The sequence below is a fragment of the Anastrepha ludens genome, chromosome 2, assembly GCF_028408465.1.
Source record: "Anastrepha ludens isolate Willacy chromosome 2, idAnaLude1.1, whole genome shotgun sequence".
Taxonomy (NCBI): Eukaryota; Metazoa; Arthropoda; class Insecta; order Diptera; family Tephritidae; genus Anastrepha; species Anastrepha ludens.
In genome coordinates, this window is record NC_071498.1 from 1240839 (window position 1) to 1252500 (window position 11662).

Sequence of the window (11662 nt, forward strand, 5' to 3'; positions counted from 1 at the left end):
AAATTGTCTCGATATTGATGAGCTGTAAAACATTATTGCCATTTTTCGACAAAAATGCAATAACAAAAGAGAAAAAAGCCATTATACGCCTGCAACCCCACACAACAAGCACGGAGTAAAGGATGAGTTTGAAATGGGTTTGGGTTATGATATTTGTATGAGATTTGACAATTGTTTTTTGGTGTTTGCGCTCAAGCACGCCAGCGGCAGCAAGCCTAAAAGTAAGCTGTGGTGGAAACGTCATATTACTGAGCGCACGGATGGGCGCGTTAGGCAGATGGGTCCAAATTGATTCCTTTCATCATCTTGAAAGTTCTGCACTGACGTGTTAACAAAGTTACAAAACCGTAATGCGCCAGTGAGTAGGGGTATAATTTGCATCAACAACATCGATTGGCCATAATTCACAAATTGGCCTACAAATGAGTTCTTCAGATAGCTTCAGTTAATTCTGTTGCCTTCATCTTAAGTATTATTCAGCGGGCGCAAATTACTGAGACAACAAAAAAACATTGAATTTAACTACAAACTGTGGACACCAATGAGCGGTGGCAAGGCGTTTGTGCATGCAGAGGAAATACCAGCCGCTACAGGCCCGGTAGCCGAAAAAATTTGAAATATTAATATTTTAATTGCGCTCCTTTTTTGTGTGTTTATTTTGCATAAAAAATTGCAGCGGCTACCACAAAGAGTCAACAGCATTCACGGAGGCGTTAAAAGCTTATGCTTTGTGGCTCATTGCGATATTTGATTTATTGAGAGAAATATGTAAGTAGCAGTAACCAACACTAACAGCAAGGCTGCAGTTAACTGTGACCAAGCATTTTGTGTTCATTTAATGGTGCCTCATTCGCTTCGTGCCCAATTGCAATTAATTCGCATAAGCTGACCAGACCTGATAGGAAGCAAAACAATTGAATTTTCATCATTTGAGCATTCTTTAGTCGTGTAATTTAATTTGGAATTAACTCAATCAATGCAGATATTTCGATTTTTTTCAAAATAGTAAAGCGGATTAAGATGTGCATGAAATAATTGGAATTTATAAGTATAAAAAATGAATTCATGGACATATTAAAGATATCATTATTTGGTACACTATATTAGAATTTAATCAAAAAATGTGTATAAGAATGCTTGGAAGCATTGGAGTTTTGTTTTACTTTTATTCATTTTTTTTAATTTTTTTAAATTTAATTTGTTACAGTTCTTTTTATGTGCATATAATAGGACTATGAATAAGTTCGTGCGGTTTTACAACAGATGGCGTAACTTGATTATTATTCCATCGATCCACATTTCCAAACATTCATTGGAGAGCTACTGTCGTAAGGCACAAACGTCAGTATAAGTTTTTTATTTGAAGCGTAAACAACAATATTTTTACCACACTTGAAAATGTCGAATTTCGTGCCAAATAATGTGTTTTTGCGGGGAATTCTTCTTCATTATTTTAATATGAAGAAAAAAGCAGCCGAAAGTCATCGTATCTTGGTGGAAGTTTATGGTGAGCATGCTCTATCTGAGCGAACGTGCCAGAAGTGGTTTGCACGCTTTAAAAGTGGTGATTTTGGCTTGGAAGACGAAGAACGCGAGGGTGCGCCGCCAAAGTTCATGGATACCGAATTGGAGGAATTGCTCGATCAAGATCCGGCTCAAACGCAAGAAGAGGTTGCAAAAACTTTGGGAGTTGATCAATCAACCATTTCCAAACGTTTAAAAGCCATGGGAATGATCCGAAAGGTAGGCCATTGGGTGCCGTATGAATTGAAGCCAAGAGACGTTGAACGCCGTTTTATGGCATGCGAACAACTGCTTCAACGGCACAAAAGAAAGGGTTTTTTGCATCGAATTGTGACTGGCGATGAAAAGTGGGTCCATTACGACAATCCAAAACGTCGGGCAACGTATGGATACCCTGGCCATGCTTCAACATCGACGTCGGCGCAGAATATTCATGGCCTGAAGGTTATGCTGTGTATCTGGTGGGACCAGCTGGGTGTTGTGTATTATGAGCTACTGAAACCGAATGAAACGATTACGGGGGATGTCTACCGACGACAATTGATGCGTTTGAGCCGAGCACTGCGAGAAAAACGGCAGCAATACGCCGATAGACACGACAAAGTTATTTTGCAACATGACAATGCTCGGCCACATGTTGCACAAGTGGTCAAAACATACTTAGAAACGCTCAAATGGGATGTCCTACCCCACCCGCCGTATAGTCCAGACCTTGCGCCATCCGATTACTATCTCTTCCGATCGATGCAACATGGCCTGGCTGACCAGCACTTCCGTAATTACGATGAAGTCAAAAAATGGATCGATTCGTGGATTGCGGCAAAACCGACCGAATTTTTCACAAAGGGAATCCGTGAATTGCCAGAAAGATGGGAAAAAGTAGTAGTAAGCGATGGACAATATTTTGAATATTAAATTTGTAACCATTTTACGTCAATAAAGTTTCAAATTTCGAAAAAAAACCGCACGAACTTATTCATAGTCCTATTATATACAGGATGTATACGGTAGATGAGGATATGCATGTACATGTGAATGTGGCTTTAACTTCCCGAAACCATTATTTATCCACGTATGGGTGCAATTGACACAGATTTAGAAATCTCTAATTTTCTTAAGTGCGCCCGTTTCGTTCATAAGGCTCCCCGTGAATTGGAAGCATCAGATGAAGATGTAGAATCTGTTGCAAAGGGCAAAAAACACGAGGCACGTTCTGGCACTGCCCGATCTGCAGAATTCATTCAAAAAGGGCAATAAATGAAGGCCTTTGCGAGGAGGGTCTTACCTCGGAGTTGTCTATGCGCTAAAGACAGTTTATGTCGGAGCAGCGTCAAGAACAGCGAATTATCCGAGCAAAATGCCTTCTAAGCCAAATTAAACATCCTAAAGTGTCTGAGATGTTATGGTTCTTTTTTTCTGAGGAATCAAAATTTTTACTAACACTAAAATACGAACCGCAGAAATGACAGAGGGCTTTATTCCAATACTACAGAGGTCCCTACTGACATGCACACGAAGCTTTCAGCCACTGTCTGGTTTTAGGTGTTTTGAGTAACGAAAGACATTTCATGCCTCCACAATTTTTAACTCGAGGATTTTGTGTGTATTTCGCTGCATATATCGAGGTTCTAGATGCAGTAGTGAAACCCTGTTTTTAGAGTGTACGTGGTGGCCAATACATCCTTAATTGAGACTCCGCTCCTTCACACAAAGCAAAGGCGAAACATGATTGGATGGCTGAAAATTTTCATGGGTACACAACACTGAACTTATAGTCGCCTACCTTAATCGCCAATAAGTATCCTCATAACACCATTTCTTTTCTGAACACTGCAATTAATACCGTTATGGTTGATATGAATAAATAGCTTTTGAACCGGGCATGCAAGCGATTCCGAACCGCATCGAGGATGTTATTGCAGCTAATGGAATGATTGTATGATATATGTATGTTACGTAAATGTTGTGTAAAGAGTTCGTGAACTTTCATTACATTTGACAGGTCTACTCCTCAAATACCGAATGCACCCTGAATATTCAATATTTATAATATTCTCCTCCAGTTTGTGCTGTGCGCCGTGCGATGTTTTCCCTAAATAGTCAATTGACCCACAGTTTTATGGCACTTTCAAATAGCAGATGGTTTTTATAAGTTGCTCTTTATGACGAGGGGCAACTGCTATTGTCGGGTGTTTGTTTAAGTGCTTGAGAAGTTAAATGATAAAACAAAACAGAAATATTGTTGGAATTCATTTTTTATTATAATCTGGTAGATAACTCCATGGTATTTATTTTTTGAATATGAAATCCGTCATATGTCCGCTGTGGCTACGAGTTACATGGTCCATTCAGTCAGTATGGCTCTATAGCACTCGCCATTCACCGTAACGGCAGCTGCTTTTTCATTTCGAACTAAATAAGGACCGATGATGCCATCAGTGCTCTATGAATTTCACGCACAGATTTATTATTATTTTCTTTTTTTATTCCCCATTGGATAAGGTTTCGAGCCATATATCCCAGGTCGTTCCCCGTAAGACGGCGCAGGTAGCGGCTGACAAATGTGATTGCCGCAGTTACTTTCCATGTGGTGGGACCATATACAGTAGGTTCTGTTTTTATGCGGCTTTTTTTTATACGATTTTGAAATAGTGCGGTTTTTTTTTAAATTACAAAATGCATGTCGACCTATCGGGAATTGTACATACAAACAAGATTCTAAACCAGCTAAGCAAAAACTCATCACAGATTACATCAGAAATGCTAACCCTACAAGTATGGAAGATATATAAAGATATAATTTTCAAAGATACAATATTTTGTTTATGCGATTTTATTTAATTATTTCAGATTCATGCGGTCTATGGAACGTATCTATAGTAATAATATGGGACTAGTGCCCTTTTTTATGCGATTATTTCAGATTTATGCGGTTTTAGCATTTGAAACGTATCTATAGTTTTACTATAGAACTAGTAGCTTTTTTTATGATGTTTCTTGTGGAACGTATCTACCGCATAAAAACAGAACCTACTGTACTCCTAGGAGGACTGATTTGACATTTGTGTTAAATATGCACAATTTGGTATAAAAGCTGATGTTGCTATTTTGCCACAAAGATGCGAGGATGACAAAATTGAAATAGCTTTACTAATCCTGCAGCAACATCCATTCAGATGTGCTGTGACTATGTGATAATCGACAGAATAATTGTTTAGAGAGTAAAAATATTCCATGTTTTCATCTGTGTTGCATTATATGGCCTAGCATTGTCATATTAAAGAAGTAAGGAAGTGCTAAGTTCCATTCGGTCTGAATTCTTTATACTCGCGCAATTTTATTTGGGCTGACTGATTTTTGTAATCAAAAAAACTAATAAAGCTTGTGACGTCGGAAGGAAGGATGCACGGATATAGTCTTAAAATATAAAAAGCGGGCATAGTTTTTATCTGATTTCAATAACATTTATGTCGCATCTAAATGACGTGCGGAGCAATACGTGTGCCAAGCGTGGGCGATTTTTTTAAGTTTTCATCGAGATTCATGCATTCGTTCAAAAGCGGGCGTGGCCCAACGCATTTTTTTTAACTTTACTTGCGTTGTATTGCTTTTCTTAGGTTCATCATTTGCTCCAGATATGAGTAATTTTGCTTTATTTATAGTAAAGATGTGACCTTGTTTTCTGGCTGGCGTGTGGCTGGTTTTTCGAGCACACGGACAGAAGAAAAGTATTTACGTTATTGTATATGTATGTAACTTAATCTCTAGTTACCATGTTTTACTTTAAAGAGAACCAAAAATTGTTGAAAATAGGTGTGAAAATATGGTACAGAATAAAGCAGATGAGTAATTGGAGTAAATTGGAGTAATTTTTAGAAGCCATTGTTGGTTAAAATACACATCGAAAACCATTCAAGTTGGAGCGATATGATGTGATTTTCTAATTTATTCCATTCTCGGGATTCGTGAATGGGGTCGTGCATTTCTTATTTTTCATTTCAGAACAAAAGCTCTAGCCGGATGCACAAGAACTAGCGCAATAAGCTACGAACTGCTCCAATTAAAGAGGCCTTTTGTAAACATTCCCTACGGCTAAGATATACTATGTCCGTATTTAATAAAGATCCAACTTATTAGTGTAATGTGAAGTAGGCAAATATATTAACAGGAAAATACTTCGGAAGTCGGGTAGATTGCATGTCTTGAGGTTTCCAAGCTAGAAAGAATGAGTGTATTGCTATCAGTATACAAAATACATACGTGAAAAATTCCAAAGTTATTAGTGTCTTTTTCGCCCAAAAGCGAACTGACTAAAAGTTCAAAATTTATTACTTTCAAATATAAACTAAACATTTTATTTATTATATTTTGTCTACGCATTGTAAAAGTCAAATAAATAATTATAAAAAAACGTGTTGTATTTCTAACATTCGACTAGTTATCAACATCTCCAACAAAAAACTCAAATTGTATTTTACTCCAGCATCACCAGCAACAGTCATGCCAAATCCAGCTAAAGCAAGCTAGTCTGCTCTTATTCAATCCCGACTGTAGAAGCCGAAGCTAACGAGTATCTTCACAGACCACCAAAGTAGTGGCAATGTATGGCTGTAGGTACATAAATGTGTGTATGTTCGTCTGACAACTATTAATTTGTATTTAATTACAAAACTTGCCAAAATTTGCATTCGGAAAATGATGGAAATTCCCACAGGCATTGATTGAAGCGCTACTCGGCAACAAAGCGTAACGAGACAGCAACTAAGTAGCAGAAAAAAACAAAAAGCAATAAAGTAATAAAACAAAAGCAGACTGAAAAAATCAATGTAATTGTAAGTGGAGCGTTTTGTGGAAAATAGTAAGTAGGGCGGCGGTAGATACTTAGCAGAGTTAGCGACTGTTCCCGACCTCTTTGGTATTGCAAAAATTGAACTAATTTGTTTGTAGGCCATTTTTTATGTAAATGCACATATTTTGTGGCATTAATTTGCTGCTATGTCCAGCTTTGTTTGCTATTTGCTTTAATGCGATTTTTCATTTTTGTTTTGCTTCAGTGCTGTTGTTGCACCATTTTCTTATTAGCTCACATTTGAGCTGAAATGACCGCAACATAAATCGATTTTTCAAGCTGGAAATTAGCATGAATTTATGTAACTGCTATTTCATTTGGTAATTAATTTAATATATACATATGTATATGTATATTTTTTTTTTTTTTTTTTTTTTGTTTTTGATGTCAAATTTGACTAAGTAGCCATTGCAAAAACGATATGATAAATGAATTGGTAACCAAATAATGCTGCACAAAAAACACTTGGAAGGGAAGACTGAAGAACTAGCCAGCGCTGCGTTGTGCATTTGTTGCGTTGATTTTATGTATGTATGAGTACACTAGGCGGCATTCGTTTGCTGTTCAGTAAACAGATATTCTCCTTCGTCAGTAATCTTTTTATATATCTCTGTGTTAGCGAATCTCCAGTCATTATCTCCATTCTATCGGTATTTTTTAGCTGCATGAGAATTATCGATATCGATTGCAGTTTCGCAACTGAGAATGTCAAATTGTGTTGACATTTTTGTCCAATAAGATTCGGCAAGTCATCATGAATCCTCTAACGCCAGAACAATGCTTCCAAATTATGGAAAGTTACTTTGAAACCAAAACAAAAAATAAATCTGTGCGTGAAGTTCATGGAGCACTGACGGCATCATTGGTCCTTATTTAATTCGAAATGAAAAAGCGGCTGCCGTTACGATAAATGGCGAGTGCTATAGGACCATACTGACTGCATTTTTGCATTCAAAAAAAAAAAAATGCCATGAAATCATATACCAGATTATAATAAAAAAATCATTCAACAATATTTCTCTTTTGTACTATCATTTTAAGTTAAGAGCTCTTAAAAAACCTCCAATGTAACATAAGCAGAATATATGACATATGTAGGTATGTATCACGATTCAATTATAGAAGGTTAGGTAAGTAAGCAGCTTTCTCGCTCCCTCTTGACAAATCAGCTCCCTTATTTGAAAACATGTTGTTTCTTTACAAATATACGTACATGTTCTTTGAAAAAAACTTCAAATTGTAGTAAAAATTAAACTTTTGGTGCAAATATGGTCGACAACACCGTTTCCACTTTGACGCTTTGCCTTGAAAATCATTTATCTGTTTGTAAACGTTCAAGTAAGTATAATAATAAAAACAAAATATTTTGTAAATTAATGTCGTTTTTCACTATTTAGGTCGATTATGTCTTACATATGGTAGTAGTCGATTATTTGGAGTCGGCTTTCTGCTGGAGAAAACCACCGGCTTGTGAATTTTCATACGTAAGCCCAGATCAGATATTTGTAAAAATTCTTATTAAACTTTTTCAGTAATAGGTTTTTAGAACAGCGTTTTTACAAATATAATAGTGACCACCTTACATATAATACATGAACTACAGTTAGTAAGTTCTGTTAGAATATTTGCTATTAAATTGTTTTTAAAAGTTTTTATTTATAGGACTTCACAGACGAGCAAGTGCAACGGAAGGTGTATGTTAAGAGCTAGGCGGCACAACTATTGTGGTTTTTAGAAGCAAAGGCAAGTATGGGCGTATTTCTACCATTATCACATGTGGTTCTACGGACAATTTCATAGATGACATTGAGCGTGCTGTGTATGATGGTGCAAATACCTAGTTAAGTGTTTGACATGTGACGGTCTAGTGCTGCTACCACTGAAATCAAATTAGTCTTCCGAACTGGCTGTCCACGTCGATATCTTACCCGGTCTAGAACAATATGCTGTGCGTAGATGCATGCGCAACACCTACACGAGCAAGTCCTCGCGATTTACGTCTACAATTACACGTAAGTTGTAGTGATATATTTGTGAGTTAACAATTTTTAAGATTTTTTGTTTACAGTGCGCCCACTTTCTTCATATTTCCGCTCCGGTTCATTACTGCGACGCGTTGTATTGGTATACGTAAATTTACAAACAATCACAATTACTAATCTACTATCAATATATGAAATTTTTCGATGTTTTAGTTTTAGACCATATGAATGCATTTTCCTAACTCTTACTAATATTAAGGACGCCAATTATATTAATGTAGACAAATTTTAGACTATAAACTATTGTAGTAAATTTGTAATTTTTGTTGCCAACAATTTTAACTCTTCTAACTCCAATTTTTTTCTTATGTTTGAAAATGATCGACTGAACTTCTGCTTTCGCAATGTCTTTATGTACATGTATTATTATGCACGAAATACGGAATTAAACTTTCTCTTTTATCCCATTCCTGTCGTTTAAGTTTATTTTGACCTTTTGATGTATTAAAGGACTTGTAGTATTATAGAATTTTATTATATTTATATTCCTTTATTATCACTACATTTTATTCTTTCCCACAAAATATACACAAATCTATTGCGAGATTAGATTCTTAAAATGTTCCTCGGAAATATTGCTGGTTATTTTTAACGTATGATATCATGGCAGCCAAATCTGTGGTTTAACAAGTTACTCTTTCAATGCATAATATTCATACATATAAAGGATGCTAAAAGTCAGTATTTATTTCAGGAATAAAAAATTGTGAAAACAAAGCAAAGGTTACTAAACATGGCTTTGTATGCATAAGAGTGAACTAATTTTCCAAAATATTTTTGTTTACTAGCAGCATTTTTTAATGTAATGAAAGTACTCCTTTAGAGACTCCATTTTTTTACTTTTGTCTCGTTTCACATCTAACTCATTTTTTGTTTTCCAACTACGAACTAACTTGAAACACATACAAGTTAACACAGTCAATATTCTCTGTTCATAAAAATGCAGAAACAGCAAAATCACATTTTGTGCGAACGGAAGTAAGCGACAAAATGTGAAGAACCTTACTTATATTCTCTGTTCATAAAAATGCAGAAACAGCAAAATCACATTTTGTGCGAAAGAAAGTGATCGCGACAAAATGTGAAGAACCTTACTTAACTGTTCCATTTGCAATTTGATGATTAGCCAATATTTACATACAATATTTAGCGGAAGCAATCGCGACGGAGTATAAGCCGCCGCGACTTCCAACAACAACAATAATAATTACAAAATATTGAATTACACAAATAACAATTTAGCAAGTAAGCAATTTCATTGTAAATTGTAGCAAAATAAGAATTTAGTAAGTAAGCAAATTGTATTAGTAAGTAAGCAAATTGTATTAGCAAGTAAGCAATTTGTACTATAAAAGACATTATCAAATAAAGCAGCAGGTTCAGTTGAAAACTTACAAGCATTTTTACGAGTCGTGTGTTCGATGGCCTGCAGTCGATAACTTACATAAGTAACATCACATAGTTCTGCCTGCTCTTGTATTAGATAAACATTGAAAATATTCTAAATAAATATTATATTTGCTTTAAGAAAACAATAATTTTTCTGTTGTTTGTTTCTAATGTAGATTAAATAACCAATATACTTAGTTTTTCTGTTATTACAAGACTAATTAGCTACTTTACGTGCTTTTTTACTACCTTTAGGCAAGAAGGGGAAAGCATTTTTCCCTCTTTCTCTATTCTTCGTAAATGCAGCCCTAAAATAAGGGAGTGTCAAAGCACCCTTTTCATTACTTACCTAACCTTCTAAAATTGAATCATGTGTATGTATAACATAAACAGAATATAGAAGGAAGAATGCAATCATTGTTTAACCGTTTACCTTTTCCACCACGCTCTTTTTCACCTCAATATGCTCTCACGTATTTAATTCTGAATTCACCTAAAACCACAATTTTTTCTCAAGGATGTTAGATTACCAGGTTTGCTATTGTGGTGAACAAGAAAAGTGTGAAGAGATCATTTCCTTGTATTCGCACCCTCGTCCAATCATTCGTTGTTTAGAAAGCACACGAAACAACAAGAGTGAAGACTGCGTTGATTGTTTTTCGTATATCACTAATCACAATATCACAATCTTATTGTCGACTGAAATTCTCGTACATATTCACACACTCGTCCTCCAAACTCGTCCAATCAGTCGTTGTTCAGACGGTAGCGAGTAACGGGCTGCTAAATAGCACACCTCTAAAAACCATGACCTTTTCTCAACAATAATCTTTTTTCATTTGCATTGAACATTATTTTTACATCAGTCTAGTCTCTTAGAGCGCCATTTCGTCCGTAGCAGGTTCATCTCACTTTACCCCTTATCTTTAAGCTATAGGTATTTCATTGAGCTGCTGAAGATATTTTTTACTATAGCAAGGAGCTTCCCCTTAAAATTTGAAGCCGACTTAAATTTGTCGCTAGGACAAAATAGCTTCTGATAGGCATCACTCATCCATATTTATAGATAGAGAGATAAATACTCTTTGTTTTGATTTGACAATAACAACTCACACACACACACCCACACTAATTCTTTTGACAACGTAAATAATCGAGCTGAATGACAAGTGGAAGTTTGTTTATTTGAAAGTTTAGCTTCCGTACTTTGCTTGTGACTTTGCAGCAATTACGAATTTTCCAACTCTCCCCCAGCTAGCGGCTGTCTCCTTACTTTGGTGCTTGCGTTTGGTTCATTGTACCCTTTTCATGACTATCATTAGCGCTGTCTAAAACATTTTAAAAGTATTTTAGAGCTAATTTTTTCAACATATTTCGCTTCATGCCTTTTTACAATATTTGATTGTTTGTTTGGCAACATCAGCTCATTTAAAACAAATTAAATTTTAATTAACAAAGTTGCATTTGAGGTGCGAGTATAGCTCTTCATTCTTCGTAAATTTCGTTTAGTGATTTGTTTTCCATTTTATTTCTTTATTGCTGTTTCCTTTTACCTTTGTTTGTTTATAATTTTGCTTATCTCTCAGTGCAAATATTATATTTGTTATGTTTTGGCATTAGCAATACGCCAGACTCAATTAAAATATACGCAATGTTTATGCTAATTAGCCGTTGAGTAGTGCGATTAATGGATAGGTTTAGTGGCGATGACAGAAGGAAAATTAGAAAGAACCTAGTGCAATTGCTGATTAGTGCGACCAGATTAACATTTCGTAGCTTGCATTTGCACTTTTGTTTGTTTTCTAGCCTCGGAGTTGTAGTTTTTTCTTCCTGAACTTTTTCTAGCTTCTTTTAATCA

The 11662-nt window shown here is 35.6% G+C and overlaps 1 long non-coding RNA gene across 1 annotated transcript; it reads left to right on the forward strand.

Annotated features, from left to right (window-relative positions):
* The first annotated feature begins 7634 nt into the window (after nt 1–7634).
* Nucleotides 7635–8811, forward strand: LOC128856157 (uncharacterized). Its single transcript, XR_008453819.1, has 5 exons — nt 7635–7711; nt 7771–7857; nt 7912–7979; nt 8036–8385; nt 8442–8811. It is a non-coding gene; the product is annotated as an uncharacterized LOC128856157 (long non-coding RNA).
* The last annotated feature ends 2851 nt before the right edge of the window (nt 8812–11662 follow it).